General features: G+C 44.8%; 1 pseudogene; it reads left to right on the top strand.

Annotated features, from left to right (window-relative positions):
- The first annotated feature begins 12091 nt into the window (after positions 1-12091).
- On the top strand, positions 12092-13698 carry LOC136392026 (large ribosomal subunit protein uL11-like; annotated as a pseudogene).
- The last annotated feature ends 6682 nt before the right edge of the window (positions 13699-20380 follow it).

The following is a 20380-nucleotide window of genomic DNA, read 5'->3' as shown; positions in this document are numbered from 1 at the left end:
ACTCTGGAACAGGGACACTATCCTATCTCAGCCTCTTCTTTTTTCTGAGATGAGCAGCACAGGTAGATAATTGGTGGGACAGAGCCCAAATTTTGAGGGACATGTTGGAAAGATGCCCAGGGCACATTAGCACTGAGCCACCTTGGGGAGAGACAGCCTGCACCGTGTGTAATTACCGCTGAGACGTCCAGGACATCAATTTAGAAGACTCAGTCAGTCATTCCCCATGGTTCTGGCTCAGCCACAGCCCTTTTCAGGGGAAGACATAGAGCATCCAGAAAGTCCCAAGGTCATGGCTCCATTCCTGCATCTCACCCTGTCCCTGGCCACATTGGGGTTCTCCAGTGTTGCTTCTTCAGGAAATTTTTCTGCCCAATTTTTATGTATAAATATAATTTTCCCAGATGAAAATAGAACTGAGCAGCATTGGGGAATGTTCTGCTCATCCCTAGGGAATACCTGGATGTTATATCCTCAATCAACAGGGTTGGTGCTCTGAGCTAACTTGTTCATTCTGTGAGTTGAGCCATTTCTGTGGTTCCTACTCTTTTATAAGAGAAGAGAGGCACTTTTCATGTGGCAAACAGGGACTTGGTAGGCCTCCAGAGAGGAAACATGGCTTTGACAGAAACAATAGGCATGAAGCAGGTGCTGACTCACAGAGAAGCTGATGCAAAGCCAGAAGACCCCTGAAAAGATTGCATCCACAGTAGAGGCGGTGGCCTCCTAGAAAACCAGAACCGAGGTGACAGCCAAGGACCTTGAAGGTCTCCTTGAACCAGCCTTCCTGCTTCTTGGAGACATGAAAACAGTGTGCCAGGAAAATCCAGCAGAGCAAGACTCGCAAGGGTAGTTCTGGAGGCCAGATAGGAATGAGTTTTCCTTACTCAGGAGCCTGGGATGACGTGTGAGGCCTGGCGCTAAAGAAGAACAGACGCTAGAGCAGTCTAAGTGCACCCCGGGTGCTTACACCACGAGAGCAGGTAAGGGGACAGGCTTAAGAGGTAAAGAGGGACAGGTTCAATGGAGTCAAAGGCTGACATGGCGCTTACCTTTCAGTGTTGAAGGCAGACAAATGTGTCAACAAAATTTTATTTTTATTTTTAAATTTTTAATTGAATGTATTGGGGTGACACTGGTTAACAAATTATACAAGTTTCAGGTGTCCAACTCTACAACACATCTCTGTCCTCCATATTGCGTGTTCACCCTTCTCACCCTAATTAAGTCTTCATTCATCACCTCAACAGATTTTTAGAAATCATTTTGGATTTTGGAAAATTTTATAGAGGGATTAAACAGATGATCACTGAAGATGAGGTATTAGTATCCGAGTTCTTTATTACAAACAATAGAAACTGACTCAGGAAAGTTGAACCCCAGAATGTTGGGGGCCCGACCCCTGAGCTTCTGTGGTTGACACCCACCCCCTGCAGAGGTCCCCAAACTTTTTACACAGGGGGCCAGTTCACTGTCCCTCAGACCGTTGGAGGGCCGCCACATACAGTGCTCCTCTCACTGACCACCAATGAAAGAGGTGCCCCTTCTGGGAGTGCGGCAGGGGGCTGGATAAATGGCCTCAGGGGGCCACATGCGGCCCGCGGGCCGTAGTTTGGGGACGCCTGCAGAGGATTGGGGCAAACAATATACCTTAGGGACTTGGGTGGCCTGGGCAGTGCCAACCAATCTACTATTGTCTCTAGTTCAGTTAGAACTTGGTGATGTGTCACTTCATTGTATTAGATATTTCTTAAGTATTGCCCTTATCTTGCAAAAGTCCCTTCTTAAAACCTTCTCATATGTTAAGGGGAAAAGCCATACATGTAAGTCCATTTAGTGAAGTTCGAGACTGGTAAAACCAATCTATGGTGATAGAAATTAGAACAGTGATGGCCTCTGGTGGGACCTGTCAGGGTGATGAGAATAGTTTATATGTTGACTTAGATGTTGGTTATACTAGTGTATACATTTGTCTAAGCTTATTGAACTGTACACTTAAGATCTGTGCATTTTACTGAATGTAAATTAAATCTCATATAAATAAACAAAATAACCTTCCTTGATGTTCTTAAGAGATTTTCATACTGTTCTTCACTGTGGAGAGGCAGCTGGCTGGGCCCCCGGGAAGCATTGAGCGGCTTTGGAGTCAGTCTTTGGTTCTAATTTCTTCTGCCACTATCATTATGATCTTGGACAAGTTGATCTCTGATTACCTAATTTTTAAAATGGGCCCAGTAAATGAGCTATATAGCAAATTGCCTGGCAAATTAGATGGTGTTCAGAAATCACCTCCTGCAAGAAGCCCTTCCTGCCTTCTCCAGACTGTACCAGTTGCCCTCTTCATTCCCACACACTAGTGCAGAGGCTGGGAACCTATGGCTTGCAAGCCAGATGTGGCTCTTTTGATGGCTGCATCTGGCTCACAGACAAATCTTTAATAAAAAAATAATAACATTAAAAATATAAAACATTCTCATGTATTACAATCCATTCATTTCCTACTGCTCATGTTCATGGTTGCGGGTGGCTGGAGCCAATCACAGCTGTCCTCCGGACAACACCAAATTTTTATTGGATAATGCATAATGTACACTGGTCGTTGTATGGCTCTCATGGAATTACATTTTAAAATATGTGGCGTTCATGGTTCTCTCAGCCAGAAAGTTTCCCGATGCCTGCACTAGTGCATGCATACTTCAAATCTGTCTAAACACCCGTTCACATCTTTGGCAGTCACTGACTCTTGCAGTTGTTTATTGAATACTCAAACTGCAAATATGGAATCTTTAAATGCCAAGAGTCTACTATATTGTAATATTTTTATCTTTCTTGTCCGCTTCCTCTACCAGGCTCTTAGATCATGAAGGCAAGGGCTGGTTCTCACTCACCTTTGTATCTTCCCAATTATGGCGAGTGCTTGCTAATTGTTTCATCAGTTAGAAACTAATAAGGGCATGCATAAGTAATTGAATAAACACATAAACTAGTGAATAAATGTACTGAATTGAGTGAATGAAGGAGTGCTGGTTTCCTTCTTTCCAAAGGGTTGTGTGGCCCAGTCACAGAGCCCTGGGAAGGGGCGGGGCTGGACAGCTTTAAAGATTAAATCTCGGCCCTGGCCGGTTGGCTCAGTGGTAGAGCGTCAGGCGTGCAGGAGTCCCAGGTTTGATTCCTGGCCAGGGAACACAGGAGAAGCACCCATCTGCTTCTCCACCCTTCCCCCTCCCCTTCCTCTCTGTCTCTCTCTCTTCCCCTCCCGCAGCCAAGGCTCCATTGGAGCAAAGTTGGCCCGGGCGCTGAGGATGGCTCTGGTTGCAACAGAGCAACGCCCCAGATGGGCAGAGCATCGCCCCCTGGTGGGCGTGCCAGGTGGATCCCGGTCGGGCACATGCGGGAATCTGTCTGACTGCCTCCCTGTTTCCAACTTCAGAAAAATACAAAAAAAAAAAAAAAAAAAAAGAAGATGAAATCTCATAGAGCAGTGGTCCCCAACCTTTTTTGGGCCACAGATCGGTTTAATGTCAGAAAATATTTTTATGGACCGGCCTTTAGAGTGGGATGGATAAATGCACAAAATAAAATTATGCGACTGGCATAAAAACTGTGGTATTTTTAAATATAATTGTCGAACTTACGAGACAAGCATCAAGAGTGAGTCTTAGACAGAGGGAATCTGGTCATTTTTAAAAAATAAAACATCATTCAGACTTAAATATAAATAAAATGGAAATAATGTAAGTTATTTATTCTTTCTCTGTGGACCGGTACCAAATGGCCTACGGACCGGTACCGGTCCATGGCCCGGGGGTTGGGACCACTGTCATAGAGTGTTGTCAGAGCCATCCAAATGCAACCCTTCTAGAGACTTCTTTCTCCTTCTTTCCGGCCACTATTTACCACCCCTCCATAGTGGTGCTGAGGGAGTGTGAAACAGGGCATACCTCGAGGAGGCAGAAAGCTGAGTCCATGGCTGTCCCATCCCCTGACATCCCTGCTACAGGCGGTGAGGGCTGCTCCCTCCCCCGATGCCACGTCCCTGAACAGATGTCTCTCCTGTCTTGTCAGCAACAGAGCGGCTGTCAGAAGTTTGCATTATTTATCTGCTCTGTAACATTTACTGGGATTTAGTGTTTAATAACTGTCACTCCAATATATCTTTTCTTAATCCCTTCAGATCTGCTGCTGTACCAATTTTAAATATTTATCAACACTGTTCATGTATTTGCTGGTTGGGTTGCAATTTTTTGTAATTAAAGATTTACAAGACACTACTCAAGATTTAGGAAGGGTTGGTAGAGCTCAAAAGGGGAGGAGAGGAGAGATCTGGTCTTGGAAACCGTTGCTGGGAATTCAGAGCTAACATTTGCCCTCCAGTGAGAAAGGTGGAAGCTCCCCACTGGTTCCCGTGGCTCTCCCCCTCCCCTCTTTCGCACAGTCCCCAGGCAGTGGGATACCAGCCACAGTGTGGGCCTGCCTTCTGCTAGAGCCCCTGCTGCCTGCCAGTCTTGGGCTGGGTGCTGGAGGATGGGAGGGAGCAAGACAGAAATGGTCTCTGCTGACATGAAGTTTATTGTTGTAGTGGAGAAGAAAGACATGTCAACAAATTTTTTAAAATCATCTTGGATTTTGAAAAATGCTATAAAGGGAGTAAACAGATGATTGAAGATGGGATATTAATATCAGAGTTCTTTATTGCAAACAATAAAAACTGACTGGGGAAAACTTAACTAAAAAGAAATTTCTGGCCTGACCTGTGGTGGCACAGTAGATAGAGCATCCTCCTGGGATGCTGAGGTCCCAGGTTTGAAACTATGAGGTCGCCAGCTTGAGCACAAGCTGCCAGCTTGAGCGCAGGGTTGCTGACTTGAGCAAGGGGTCACTGGTTTGGCTGGAGCCCCCCTCCCCACATCCTACTCCCGATCAAGGCATATGTGAGAAGCAATCAATAAACAACTCAAGTGACACAACTATAAGTTGATGCTTTTTATCTCTCTCAACTTCCTGTCCCTCTGTCTCTCTCTCTTTCTCACTGAAAAAAAAAAGATTTCTGGAAGGATAAGGGAAGTTCATGGAGCAAAGGAAGGAATAAAAGAGAAAAAGAATAAGAGAAGGCACAGAAAGAGGGTTATTTTGTGGCAAGCACCAACAGTCTCTTCAGGGGGTGGGGCCTTTGGGACAAATGCCTCCCGACAGTGTTCTGTTTTTGTGACAGTCAGCACAAGAGTCACAATCCAGGGACAAAAGTTTCTCACTCTTTGACCAGGGAAGACCAAGGCACCTTGACTGCCAGTTTTATGAGAATAAGATCCATTGGAGGAAGGGAAGTTATCCAAAGTTATGGGTGTGCTGAAACATCAGGCAAATATTACGCAGAAGGCCTTTCTGAGGTTTCTGAGTTGAAACCAAACACTAAAAAGGAGCCAGACACATGAAGAGCCATGTGAGGAGGGAACAGCAAGTGCAAAAGCTCGTGATTGGTTCGGTCTTGTATTAATGATTGGACTTGGGTCCATCTCCAATTCCCAGTGCTTCCCTGGGCCATGTTATGAGCCCAGATTTTTGTTTATTTCAAATGGACTAAAATAAAAGGCCCAAGTCCAGAGGGCATTCTCCTATATCCTGCGACATAGAAACCAGCAAGGGTGGAATTCTGGTTAAGCCGAGTAGTATTTCTGGAGGCCCAGCACTGTGTTATGTTTGGTAGACTAAGGATGGATAGGACGTGCAGGTGCGGCTTAGAATTCTGACACTTGTTGGAAGGATGCAGGCAGAGCATGACAGCACTGCAGGGATAGAACTAAGCTTCAATTATCCATCTGAAGCCTTTTTTCTAACTACGTGATGAGTGCTATAAATCCCCCTCCCAAGTACTGTTTTAGTAGCACCCCAATGATCTTGATTTGTCGTGTTTTTATTTTCATTCAATTCAAAATACTTCCTAATTTCTCTTTTCTTTGGTTCATGGATTATTTAGAAGTGTTAGTTTCCAAATAGTAAGGGATTTTCAGTTATCTTTTTTCATTGATTTCTAATTATTTTCCATTGTGGTCAAAGAGATACTTGGTATGACTTAATTCATTTTAAATTTATTGAGTTTTATTTATGGCTCAGAAGATGATCTCTCTTAATAAAAGTTTTATGTTTACTTGAAGAAAATGTGTCCTCTGCTGTCATCGGGTAGAGTGTTCTATAAATGTTGACTAGATCAAATTGGTTGACCGAGTTGTTCAAATATTCTGTATCAAAATATTCTGACATTTTGTTCTATAAATTAGTTTTTTTAAATGTTTTAGATTTTATTTATTCACTTTTAGAGAGAGAGAAGAGAGAGAGAAAGAGAGAGTGAAAGAAGGAGGGAGGAGAAAGAAGCATCAACTGCCATATGTACCTTGACCAGTCAAGCCCAGAGTTTCAAACTGGCAACCTCAGCTTTCCAGGTTGACTCTTTATCTATTGTGCCACCACAGGTCAGGCAATTCTATCAACTGTTGAGAGATGGTATTAAAATCTCTGACTATAATTGTGGACTTGTCCATATCTTCTTGCAATTCTATTAGCTTTTGCTTCATGTATTCACTGTTCCACAAATTATGGGGTTTCCAGTCTGGCCTATAGGAGCAGTGCTATTCCCAGCTTGTGTGAGTGTTGAACACTGTTTCCTTTATTCTTTAATCTGTTCAGACTATTCTTCCCTCAGCCTCCCAGATTCCTCAGGTGTATATGCTGATTAATTCTCAGCTAAATATTTGAGGGGGATTAATTTTATTTCTATTTTATTTTTTAAGTTTATGTAATAAATTTTTTAGAGAGAGGAAGGGAGAGAAGACAGAAACATTAATCTACTCCTATATGTGCCCTGACTGGGGATTGAACCTGCAACCTTTGTGTTTTGGGACATTGCGGCAACCAACTAAGCTATCCAGCCAGGGCAAAGGGAATTCACTTTAGATCTCCAGAGTTCTCCCTCTGTGTGACTCTCTTCTCTCCAGTTTTCTTTCTTGTGAATTCTACCTGCCTTCTACTCTCAGCATTGTTTCCTTAACTCAGGATGTCCACCAGACTCGACCTGGAATCCCCTTCCAACCTGTGACCAGGAAACTCTTAGCGAGTGGGGGCAATCAAAGGCATGACTATTTATTTCCAGTTTCAAAAAGACCACTGCCCTTCACTGCTTGGTCTTGTAAATGTCTTATAAATGGTCATTGTCTTTTAAATGGTTGTTTCATATATTTTGTCTGGTTTTTGGTTGTTTTAGGTGGGAGGGTAAATCCTGTCTCTCTTACTCCATTTTGGTTGAAAACCAGTCTCTTTGGATTTGGAGGCCAGTCTTGAGCTGCTACGTGGAACCTGTGGCCAACTCTATAGGAGAACCCCAGGAGGTCCTGGGACTTTGGGAGCAAACAGATGCTCTCTTTGCCAGGTCACTATTCTTTTTTTTTAATTTATTTATTCATTTTTTTAGAGAGGAGAGAGAGAGACAGAGAGAGAGAGCAAGGAGAGAGAGACAGAGAGAGAGAAGGGGGGAGGAGCTGGAAGCATCGATTTCCATATGTGCCTTGACCAGGCAAGCCCAGGGTTTCGAACCGGCGACCTCAGCATTTCCAGGTCAACGCTTTATCCACTGCGCCACCACAGGTCAGGCCAGTCACTATTCTTTTGAGAAGTAGTTTGGCTTGTTGCGGGCCCAATAGACTACACTCCTCACCACTGGGTATCACCACATGAACATGCAACCAAAGCTACCCATCATGATTGACTAACCCATGAATTTAGCCATGCCCAAGCAGCACTCCATAATCAAGAGCAAGTAATAGCAGTGGGACTGGACCAAGCTGATGCCAATGGCTCATGTAGGTTGAAGGGGCAAGTCACTCAAGCTCTCAGTGTCCTGATGCCTGCCATTCCTGCTGCTCTCAGCCTCTTTCTCAATCTGTACCTATGGCCTCATGCAGAGTTATCTGAGGAGGAGAAAAACCAAGACTACTTTGCAAAACACTTCATGATATGATAGCATCCACTCAAAGTAAACTACTTTAGCATTATATTCCCATTAGGGTGTACACCAAAGTAGAGAACAGAAATACTCCCAATGGGAGTGCTTGGAGCATCACGACATTGCTTACTTTGCTTGAAAGAAGAGGGGGCCTGAGGGCCTCACTAATTCATGTGCTTTGCTAATGGTTTGGCCAGATGGTCAAGAATTTAGAATGGGTAAGATTCAAGAACTGGTGACAAGGAAGTTTTGAAAAAAGATATATGATGGGTACAGAACATGAGAATATTTGTCTTCCATGTGGATATCTTCCAAACTCTTATTAGTAACCAGGTAGGCAAGATGGTTTACCTTGTAGATATTAGAATTTTCCTTCAGGAATGCCAGGGTTTGATCAGTGGGCTGATGAAAAGAGTGGCCATGGTAGCCAAGTTGAAGGCTTGGCATAGGCTCAGTTCTGTAGTTCCAGCAAGATAACCTGATTACTGCCATTGTCAAATATCTAACATCCCCAAAGCAAAAATCAACCCTGAGCTCCTGCCTTGGTACCATAACTGAGGGGGACCAGTCAGCTGCTTTAGGCCAGGTTGGTTATTTCAGATCCCACCCATGGGGGCATGATTCATTCTCCTGGAACAGACACCTATTCTAGTAGAATGAGGGTCCTTGCCAACAGGGTCAGTTCTGTGAAGATGGAGGTCTGTTTGTTTGTTGCTCAAGGAATAGATACTGGAAAGAACCTGGTGGTGGCAGACAGATCTTGCTACCATCAATGGATCATTTGGAGGGTCCTGAGACAGCCTATGAGATGTCACATGAGCCAAACATGGCTGCAAGGATGAATAAATAGCCAAGTCTTGAAACATCATGCTTAACTCAAGGCCCATTATTATCATGTTGATGAGAGCATGGCAGCGTGGCAGTGTGTGCATGTGTTCGTGTGTGTGTTCGTGTGTGTGTGTGTGTGTGTGTGTGTGTGTGTGTGTGTTGCCTGCCAACATCTTATCTTTCTGATCAGCTGAGAAGGTTATAAGGCAAGGGATAATTAAAGAGGTCTTAGATGGAAGGCAAGAAGAGTGTGAGGCAGTCTCTGATGCTTTGTTTATTCAGGGTCTAGCATAGTTCCTGTCACAGAGTAGTTTCATTTGTTGAATGGGGAGGGGGGAAGAGAAAAATGAATGAATGAGTGTGTATATCTTTAGAGTTGAATGAGATCTGAGAGATGATCTAGTCCCACCCTCAACCACTCCACTCTGAAACTTTGTTGGCATCCCCCCACTGCTTGTTATTATATAGAATAATTGTTCTAGCTAAAATATATCAAGTGCTTACCATTCCATTTTATATGCATTCATCTTTTATAATGATTATGCTTATGTACCAATGAAGAAATAGTTTCAAATAACTTCTTCAAGGTCATACAATTAGTAGATGACAGAGTAAAGAATCAAAGCAGATGTGTGTGACTCTGTGGCCTAAGCTCGTAAACGCTGTGAGTTACTGTCGGAGTATATACTGCAACAGAGCCCTCCCCACCTCACAAGATAACCTGTGCACTCCTTAGCCAGCCTTGGTTGTTGGAAAGTGGTTTACATTGAGTTGAAACCTACCTTCCAATGACTCCCATGCACTGTCTTCTCTGAAATTTTTAAATTTTCATTGATTTTTAAAAGGGGGGGCAGAGAAAGAAGGAGAAACATCGATTTGTTGTTCCACTTCATGCATTTATGATTGATTGTTGTATGTGCTCTGACTGGAGATCAAACCTGCAGCCTTGGTGTATCGGGATAATGCTCTAACCAACTGAGCCACCTGGCCAGGGCCTCTGTGAAATTTCTGAGAGCCACTCTTGTTCTACTTCCACATGACTATCCCACAGCTGTTGGAGATGACCCTCATTGGCAGCAAATGTGGAAGGGTCTCATTGAGCCCCTTGCTGGTGCCCTCGCTGACTGGGCCCAAGCTCCCCAAGACTCTTAGCATTGGTTCTCAGGTTGAGCAAGGTGCAGTCTGACCAGTGCAGAGAGTTTTGGGACCATTGCACTATATGTTATTAATGCCCTCTCACCTCACATTAGCTTTTTTTGGCAGGAGAAATTCTCCAGTGCTCTGGTCTGCTTGGTTGAATTAGTGTGGGACTTAGTTCAACGCAGAAAATAATATAACAGGGCAAGAACAGCAAGTTCCCTTGGGTCCAGCCTGAGTCATCTGTGATTCTGGTTTCTGAGTCTACGTACTGAGCAGAGAGGGAGGGGGAAGCTGCATAGGAACTGGAAGGCATTCCTCGTTTGTGGGGGTGATGCTTGACATCCATCTCCACTGGAGTGGAGCTGTGAGGTGTGTGTCCATATATGTGCACATCTGTATGTAGCAGGGAATCTTCTAGAACAGTTGTTGAGCATCTATCTCAGCCTCATCTATCTGAGCCATTCCATTCTCACTTTGGGTGTAATTGAATCTTGTTTCACTGGAGAAATCATTTTCCAGACTGAGCTGAGACCTGCACGTGAGGCCCTCATCTCTCCAGCTCTGGTCCAAAGAGAAAACTAAGGAGGCTGCCCTTGTGTGGAAACTCAGGAGGTCCAAAAGCCCAGTTCTGGTCACCTGTGCCAAGGCTGCGAGGAATCCGTGTGCTGACTTCATCTGGGCCTGGGCCGAGTCCTCTCAGGCCTCTGCATGTGAGGGTGGCTGTTATTCTTCCTTGCGTGTAACCCGATGCTAATTGCCTTGGACTTCTTCTTAAAGATGTGCTGTGAACAACCAGTGTCCCTTGATAAAGGATCGGATAAAGAAGATGTGGTACGTATATACAATGGAATACTACTCAGCCATAAGAAATGATGACATATTGCCATTTATGACAACATGGATGGACCTTGAGAACATTATACTAAGTGAAAAAAGTAAATCAGAAAAAACTAAAAACTATCTGATTTCACACATAGGTGAGATATAAAAATGAGACTCATGGACATAGACAAAAGTGAAGTGGTTACTAGAGTAGGGGGAAGGCAGTAAAGAGGGACAAATATATGGTGATGGAAAATGACTTGACTTTGGGTGATGGGCACACAATGCAATCAACAGTTCAAATGCCACAGAGATGTTGAGCTGAGACCTATGTACTCTTATTGACCAATGTCATTTCATTAAATATAATTTCTAAAAAAAAAAAAATTAAAAATGTATCATGGCTCCTGATACACAGAAGAGAATAAAGGCGAGAGGTCTTGGATACTCTGTCTGATCTTACCGAATCCCCAAATAGGTGAAGGGTGGAGGAGCCAAACGTGCGAGGGGCGAGGAAGGACGAGCGGGGCTCTGCTCTCCTTCCCCTGCCAGAGCGTGGCTTCCACCCTGACATTGCCCGTGGTTGGCTGTGAGACCAAGGGCCACGTGTCACCCCCCTGCCACACTGGGTGAGACAGACACTGGATGAGGATGGCTCTGGAGAGCAGAGAAAGTATGGGCTCTGGAATCCAACGGACTCTGGTTTGAATTCTGGTCCTGGCGTTGGGTAAGTCACATAAAGTTTCCAGACCTTAGTTTCTTTATCTTTTGAATGAGGTTAAAACTCTCTACTTCCTGGGATTGCTGAGAGGGTTGAAGATCATGTGTACAGAACACCTGTCTCATAGGGAACACTTAACAAAGAACAGTAGTGATCACTGCAAGGAGACCCTGCCTGCCCCTCCCACCCTCTCTGGATGACGGACAGAGATGGGACTAATTGATATATGGCAGTTCTTTGGGGTTCTGTAGGCAGATCATTGGACTGAAGCTGGGAAGCCAGGGAGGGCTGGAAGAAACCAAAAACTCTTCACCCCTCAGTGTCACAGGGCAGGAGATAGCCAGATAAATTCAAATATGCCAGTAGTCCAGAGCTTGAGAAACTTCCGAAAGAATGCCAGAGATTGTGCCTCATTTGCATGGCCTTGCCCCTTTCCCCGCCTACCCGTACTTTCCCTTAACTTTGGGGAGACAATGAAGATCAGAAGACAAAGAGAGAAGCTGATTTCTTTGGGCTTTCTGCTTGGAGGAGGCTTTGGTGCAACTTCCTTCTGAACCAGGGTTCATCCAACACCAGCTACCTCCACCATGCCACCAAAGGTTGACCCCAACGAAATCAGATTTGTATACCTGAGGTGTACCAGTAGGGAAGTCTGTGCCGTGTCTGCTCTGGTCCCCAAGTTAGGCCCCTTGGATCTGTCTCCAGAAAGATTGGTGATGACATCACCAAAGCAACCCGTGATTGGAAGGGTTTGAGGATTATGGTAAAACTAACTTCAGACAAACAGGGCCAGATTGAGGCAGTACCTTCTGTCTCTGCCCTGATCACCAAAGCTCTCAAAAAACTGCCAGGAGACAGAAAGAAGCAACACAAACAAACAAACAAACAAAAAAACCCAAAACAACTCATTAAGCACATCAGAAACATCACTTTGTTGAGATTGTCAACATTGCCTGACGGATGCCGCACGGATCTTGAGCTAGAAAACTCTCTGGAAGCATACTAGAGATCCTGGGGACCACCCAGTCTGTGGGCTGCAGTGTTGGTGATGGTACTCTAATGATGTCATAGATAACATCAGCAGTGGAATGCCTGGCTAGTTAAAAACCACAAAGGAAAATATTTCCATTAAAGACCATTTGAGAACCGAGAGAGAGCAAGAGAGAGAGAGAAGCCAAAAGGTCTGGCTAATTTTTTACCTTGACATTTGTGGTTGCACATTAGAGTACTTTATGGTTATGTGGAGGAAAGAAGATAGAAGTTAGCTACTCCCTCCACTCCTGTGTGCCATCAGCCTTGTGATTCAGACCTTCACACATTTACTCACACATTCATTTACTCATCACAGAACTTGTCATGAACACCTCCACTGAGGCATGCCCTACTCTAGGTGCTAGGATAAAAAGTGAAGAAGGCTCTGCTCTGCTCACAGAAGCTGGTGTCGCAGAAACAGGTGAATCACCAGGGAACACACCCAGGGTGTGAGTCCTGTGATGATCTCATGGTAATATTGAGAAGAGGCCCTTACTCAGAACTGGAGAGGCCATGGAAGGCTTCTTGGAGGAAGTGATATCTAGGATGAGACCCAAAGGTTGACTAGAACTAGTTAGTTGAAGGGAGGGAGGTGGGTGTTGGGGACAATGTTCCAAGCTAAGAGAACATTGTGTATAAAGGCCCAACAGAGACAGCAAGTGTATATGTTTCAACAATGGAAACTCACTCATTTGGTTGGATTTCTGAGTTAGAGGGCAAAGTCTGGGGCAGCAGGGAGCCAGGGAACATTTTCTGCAGGGAAGTGACAGGAACAAATGTGAATTTTAGAATGAGTCTTCTGGCAGCTGATCCCCAGGACAAAAGGAGGGAGGCAGGGAGGCCAGGCTGGAGGCTGTCATGGTGGAGAGTTGACGGTGGCCTGAACTTTCATGCCTGTTCTCCCCAGCTTCCCTCACCCCACCCACTTGCCCTGTGCTATGACCACTTGCTCTAACTCTCTCACTGCTGAGTGCTCCTGCAGCGGGACAGCTCTTACTTCTGCACCATGGCTCTTGGGTGTTTGTTTTATGCTTTGCCTTAGAAGTTCCTGTGTTTTTTGTTCCTCCCAGGCTAGCTAGAGGGCAAGATTCCTCAGGGGCTTAGTGATGGCCACGAGATTCCACCTTCCACCAGAAATGGACATGGGGGTGGGGGGCTCTAAAGTAAAGGCAGGAAAGGGCAAGACTTCAGTCATTCCAAACTGGCAAGAGGCCCTGGGTTCTCATTTCAAGTCCAGAGGTGCTGGGGAGCCCCTCGTTCTCAATGACTCCTTAAGAGCAAAGCAGGGTGGAGAAATTGGGACCCTCGTGCACTCTTGGTGGGATGTAAAATGGAGCAGCCACTATGGAGAACAGCATGATGGTTCCCCCCACCAAATCAAACATAGTATTACCATGTGATCCATTAATTCCTCCTGTGAGTATATATCCAAAATAATTGAAGGAAAGATCTCAAAGAGATATCTGCACACCCATGTTTATGGCAGCACTATTCACAATAGTCAAGAGGTGGAAGCAACCCAAGTGTCCATCAGTGGATGAATGGATTAACAAAATGTGGTCTACCCACACAATGGAATATTATTTAGCCTTTAAAAGGAAATAAATTCCAACACATCTACAGCATGGATAAATCTTAAGGACATCATGCTAAGTGAAATAAGCCTTTAGGCTTCCTGTACTAGGTTGTGGTTGGTTCCACAGATGAGACAAGAAGGAAGACAAGTGGTAGTAATGGTGTGTGAACATCTTTCTTAAAAAGACAAGATCCTCTTAGCAGAATCTTCCTTGGCCTTTCTTATCTTTGTTGGTTCTCTTCTTCAGAATTCTTAATCTGTGTTCCCTTAATCTAACTCTTAATTATTGCTGTCTTGTATTATTGGCATAATATAGAAATTATTTTATTGGATAAGACTTTATCCCTTAGCCCAGTGGTCGGCAAACTGTGGCTCACAAGCCACATGTGGCTCTTTGGCCCCTTGAGTGTGGTTCTTCCACAAAATACCACGTGCAGGCGCTATGTCGATAAGAAATGTGCCTACCTATATAGTTTAAGTTTAAAAAATTTGGCTCTCAAAAGAAATTTCAATTGTTGTACTGTTGATATTTGGCTCTGTTGACTAATGAGTTTGCCAACCACTGCCTTAGCCAAATGGTAGACTCCTGGGGAAAGCTCTTCATGTATTGTTTGCCTTTGTGTCAGGATCTTAAAGAGGGTCTCTGTTTGGCAAAAATATTGTAGTATGCCTGACCAGGCAGTGGCACAGTGGATAGAGCATTGGAGTGGGGCGCAGAAAACCCAGGTTTGAAACCCCAAGGTCGCTGGCTTGAGTACGGACTCATCTGGCTTGAGCATGGGGTCGCTGGCTTGAGCATGGGATCATAGACATGACTCCATGGTCACTGGCTTGAGTCTAAAGGTCGTTAGCTTGAAGCCCAAGGTTGCTGGCTTGAGCAAGGGGTCACTCCATCTGCTGTAGCCCCCCATTCAAGGCACATATGAGAAAGTAATCAATGAACAACTAAGGAGCAACAATGAAGAATTGATGCTTCTCATTTCTCTCCCTTCCTGACTGTCTGTCTCTCTCTCTGCCTCTGTCACACACACAAAAAATTATTGTAGAGCTTCATTCATTTCCCATGGCTCTCTCTTAAATTTTTGATGTCCAAATTATTTACTTTTTCTTCTTGTTACTTACGGTATTTCTTTGTTGATTTTGATATCCAAATTATTTACTTTTTCTGGTTATAACTTTTTCCTTATTGGTTTTGATATCCAAGTCATTTTCCTTTTCTTTCCTTTCCTCTCTCTCTCTCTTTTACTCCTTCCTTCCTTTTTTCCTTCCTTCTTCTTTTTATTGAGAGAGGTGAGAGAAAGAGAGGAAGGGAGAAAGAGGTGAGGAGCATCAACTCGTAGTTGCTTTCACTTTAGTTGTGCATTGATTGCTTCTCATACTTGCCTTGACCAGGGCTGAGCCTGTGTCCCCTTACTCAAGCCAGTAATTTTGGGCTTTTCATGCCAGTGACCTTTGGGCTCAAGCTAAGCTGGTGAGCTTTGGATCATGTGGACAATCCCTTCCAACTCAAGCCAGTGAGCCTTGTGCTGACAAACTAGCACTCAGAGCCAGTGATCTTAGGGTTTAGAACCGGCAACCTCAGTGTTCTGGGTTGATGCTTCATGTACTGCGCCATCACTGGTCTGGCCCAAGTCACTTTTCTTGTTACTTATTTTCTTGTTGTCTTTGATATACAACTTATTTACTTTAGGAGGCTATTGATTATCTTGTTGATTTTTCTCTTCTTCAGCTGTTAATTGGTCTCCCCTAGAGCCTACTTTTTTCAGTGGCTTTGTGGATGATTTAAATACTTTTCTAACATTGATTTCATCAACTTCACTAAAATCTGCATTTTGGGGGGCGAGATATCAATTTCACATTGCGATGGGTTCACATCATATTGGATTATGTCCTGGTAACCACATAATCAAAAAAATCGTTGCCTTTTCCACCTCTAGCCAGCTAGGCTTAATAATAGTAACTATTGGAATTAACCAACCCCACTTAGCATTCCTCCACATCTGCACGCACGCATTTTTCAAAGCTATTCTATTTATATGCTCCGGATCAATCATCCATAGCATAGGTGATGAACAAGATATCCGAAAAATGGGAGGCCTATTCAAGACCCTCCCCTTCACCACTACCGCCTTAGTCATCGGAAGCCTTGCCCATGTGTCAAAGCCTTACAAAGACCTTTGACACATGGGCTGGACCAGGTTGAGGCTGTGGTTAAGTGAGAAAGAACTGAGTGAGGGGTTAAGATTAGAGTGTGGTCTGTTCATTAGGGAGTATTTTTGTGTTATGTTGACCTTTGCATCCCGGCACAACCTGTGAGCACTCTAAAATCAATACTCAGAAAACAAAAATTTCTGTATTGCCCTTCTGATACTTTGATGGTAATTAAGAACGTACTCTTGATTTGCAAGTTGTCATTTTCTCCTAAGGTGGAAGGAGTCTCCACAGAGCTGTGGCTCTGTCACGTGGGGCTGAGTGCAGGTGGAGGGGAGCCTCGGTGGGTTGTTTCCAGAGTTTAGAGCAAGTAAGTGAGAGTCATAGGGCCATGGTGTCAGTTCAGTCTAAGGAAGAACTTATTTTTAAAGACTTTTAATTTTTTAAAATAATCCTCCTATGTACCATTCCAATTGTGGAAAAGCTGAAATATGCAGTCTAGACACCAAGATTTCAGAACACTGGCACAAGTACTTACATTTCTACATTTTATAGTATCTTGGAACAATGTGTCCCTTCATAGAGACTGTGACAGATGATGACAGGCTGTAACTGCCAGGGGTTTACAAATGAAACTATAAATTTAGAAGTGTTAGCTGTGCCAGAATTCCAAACTGCTCTAGAGAGAGTATTTAGAAATAGGTGTGAAAACAACTGCATCCCAGTTCTGTTTGGTTATTGCAGCTGCATTCGGTATGCACTTGTTAGCAACTAAGCCCCAGTAGAGGGTGCATCTATTGACCTTATCAAGAGTTTATCGAGGCCAACAACAAGGCTGAATGAGTTCCAGAAAAAAAACAACAACTTTCTTTCAGAAGAACTTTGAACGAGAATTGTTAAACGGGATGAGACCGCTCTGTGAGGTAAAGCGCTCTGCCACTGAAAGTATTAAAGCTGGGAGGAGTCAATGGGGCGGTGGTAGAGAGAAGTCTGTAGCGGGTGGGAACGGGGGCTGGATGACTCTACCAAATCCGAACGTCGATTATTCTACATCTTTTGTGCTATTGTACAAACTTCTGAGGACAGGGATGGATTTTACTCCTCCCTAAGCACCTCATATATCCAGTGATAGCGGCTTGGTTGAGGGTTAATGAGTGAACGGGTGTCTGGCTGGGCGGATAAGCCATTGAATGAATGAACCAGCTCTCATCTTCCACATGGTCCTCAGCACCTGGCCAACCTAGACGCCAAAGCCAAGGTTAAGCTTCCCTACAGTCCTTCCTATGGGAACCAGAATGGGAGATGGGACCCAAGGGAAAGAAAGGAGACAGAAGTCTGAAAAGAGGGGCAGCTGGGTAGCTCATAAAGTCTGTTTTAAATGTATTGAGCTTCTTCTACAGTGGCTTTCAACCTTGACTGTACATTTAAGTCACCTGGGGAGCTTTTTAAAAAACTTGGAATGTCTGTATTTCACCCCTAGAGACTCAATTTAATTGGCCTGTGGTACTGGGCATCACGAGTTTTTAAAGCTCCCCAGGTGGTTCCAATGCACAGCCAAGGTTAAGAACCACCATCTTACTAAGTGCTGGTACTTTACATATATTTTCTCATTTAATGCTCAGAACAACTCATGAGTTAGGTCACGGCTTCTTAGAGTGCGGTCCTGAACCAGGGGCACCGCTTCGGGAACTTGTGTGAGAAATGCAAATTTTCAAGGCCCCCTCCAGACTCTCAGAATTGGAACCTCTGGGGTTGAGCCAGGAATCTGTGTGCCGTCACCTCTCCCCTCCCCTGTCAGGTGATTTTGGTGCATGCTCCATTTTTTTTTAAGTGAGAGGAGGGGAGATAGACAGACTCCCACATGCACCCCAATTGGGATCCACCCGGCAAACCCCATCTAGGGCTAATGCTCTCAAATCAAGCTATTTTTAGTGCCTGTGGCCAAAGCTCAGACCAACCAAGCCACTGGCTGTGGGAGGGGAAGAGAGAGAGAAGGGGGAGAGTGAGGGGAAGAGAAGCAGATGGACGCTTCTCTTGTGTGTCCTGACCAGGGATCAAACCTGGGATATCCGTACGCCAGGCCAATGCTCTATCCACTGAGCCAACCGGCCAGGGCCACATGCTCCACTTTTGTGTGTGTGTGTGTGTGTGTGTGTGTGTGTGACAGAGACAGAGAGAGAGACAGAGAGATGGACAGATAGGGACAGACAGACAGGAAGGGAGAGAGATGAGAAGCATCAATTCTTTGTTGCGGCACCTTCATTGTTCATTGATTGCTTTCTCATATGTGCATTGACTGGGGGGGCTACAGCCGACTGAGTGACCCCTTGCTCAAGTCAGTGACCTTGGGCTCAAGCTGATGAGCTTTGCTCAAACCAGGAGCCCATGCTCAAACTGGTGACCTTGGGGTTTATGAACCTGGGTGCTCCGCGTCCCAGTCCAACGCTCTGTTCTGTGCACCACCACCTGGTCAGGCCACATGCTCCATTTTGAGAACCATGGGGTTAAGTTCTAGCAGCCCTCATTCACATGTGAGGTGGACAGATTTGGTTACTAGCCCAGCATCGTAGGGATAGGAAGGATCACAGCAGGGATTTGAATCCAGGTCTATGCCTTTGTCCAGACCAGAACGTCCTTTCTTTTTACTTATGGTTTCCCTGTCAATGCTGAGACATACCACATTGATTGTGGGAGGTGACTGGGGTCTCTTCCTAGCCCTGGGTTCATTCTTTCTCATTCCTTCACCTCGTGCCAACGTGGAGCTCCATCTGGAGCCCAAATGCTCTTGCCCTGGGAGAACAAAGGGCAGAACACCCCAGGATTCATTCTAAAACAGTTTAATAATTAGGTGCTTAAAATAGCTCCTGGCAGATGGCATGTAGAATGGGGACTCGAGCAGAGCTGCAAATGACATTTACAAAGTGGTATGTGTTTGTGCAAGCACATGTACAAGCACGTGTGTGTGTGTGGGGGGGTGTCAGAGAAGTTGAAGAATGGGGAAGGGGTGTAAAGGAGAACTAGAACAGGATGGGTGATTCTAATCTACCCAAGATTAAAAAAGAGACGGGCTTGAGACAGGGTTTCCCGAGGCACAGGGCAGTCAAACAGATGTTGTTGATTGGCTGAGTGAGCTCTATTGTGGCTCTCAGAGTTGGGGGACCCACAGAGCTGACAAAGAAGGGGGTGCAGTGGAGTTCCTGGAAGCTTGTAAGTTTTGATGTTTGTATTGTATAATAAATATGTATTTTCCGATGGCTTTAGGCGACCCCTGTGTTTTGGTCATTTGACCCCCACCGGGGTCGCGACCCACAGGTTGAGAACTGCTGTTCTAGAAGCTTGAAACTTCGATTGAAGGTTAGGGGCAGACATAGGAGCCATTGCTTTGCCAATGAAATTACTGGGAATTCATTTTCCTTATTTTAAAAGAAAAGTCTATGTACATAAACCAGAATCCCATTTAGGTGCAGAGATGGTGGATGTTCATCCGTCTAATCCTCCCTGAAAGACCCCCCAGTTGTGGGTGGCTGTTTCCCTTGGTGACTCTCAACTATAGTCCAGAGTCCTGTAGCTGTGGTTGTGACTCTCAAACCCTCTAATGCAACAATTCTTGAGTTTTCTGGGTTTTGGACCCATTTCAGAATCTTATCAAATGCAAGGTGGCATTTCTCCAGAAAATTTCACATATGCATATAAACAGAAAAATTTGTCAGCAATTCAGTGGTTCATGGACTCTCCAAGTCCATTTGGAATCACTGAGGGGTATGGCTAGTGACTCTCAGTCCAGCCCTGGCTTGAGCCAAGAGACCAGAGTCTAGTTCCCCTCCACCCTCACTGGAAAATGAATGGAGATAATGATATTGAGGCCATTAGACGGCAGGGGCCTGAACAGATGGTTCTGCAAGGCAGGCTTTGGCTGTGAGGGATTTTACCAATCAGTGGCTTCTGAGTTGGAAATACATGCACTTATCTTCCCAGGGCTCTTTGGCCTGATCGGCTCTGCTCCCACATACCCAGCTCCTACAATCCTTGTTGGTGCAAGTGATAGTACCTGATTGTTTCTGGGTAGCATCACACACCCTTGAGAGGAGTTCGCTGCCCTCGTGTGCTTGTATTTTTT

Source organism: Saccopteryx leptura, chromosome 2 (genome assembly GCF_036850995.1).
Source record: "Saccopteryx leptura isolate mSacLep1 chromosome 2, mSacLep1_pri_phased_curated, whole genome shotgun sequence".
Classification (NCBI taxonomy): domain Eukaryota; kingdom Metazoa; phylum Chordata; class Mammalia; order Chiroptera; family Emballonuridae; genus Saccopteryx; species Saccopteryx leptura.
The sequence above is the reverse complement of the archived record's forward strand: the minus strand, read 5'-3'. Positions and strand labels throughout refer to the sequence as shown.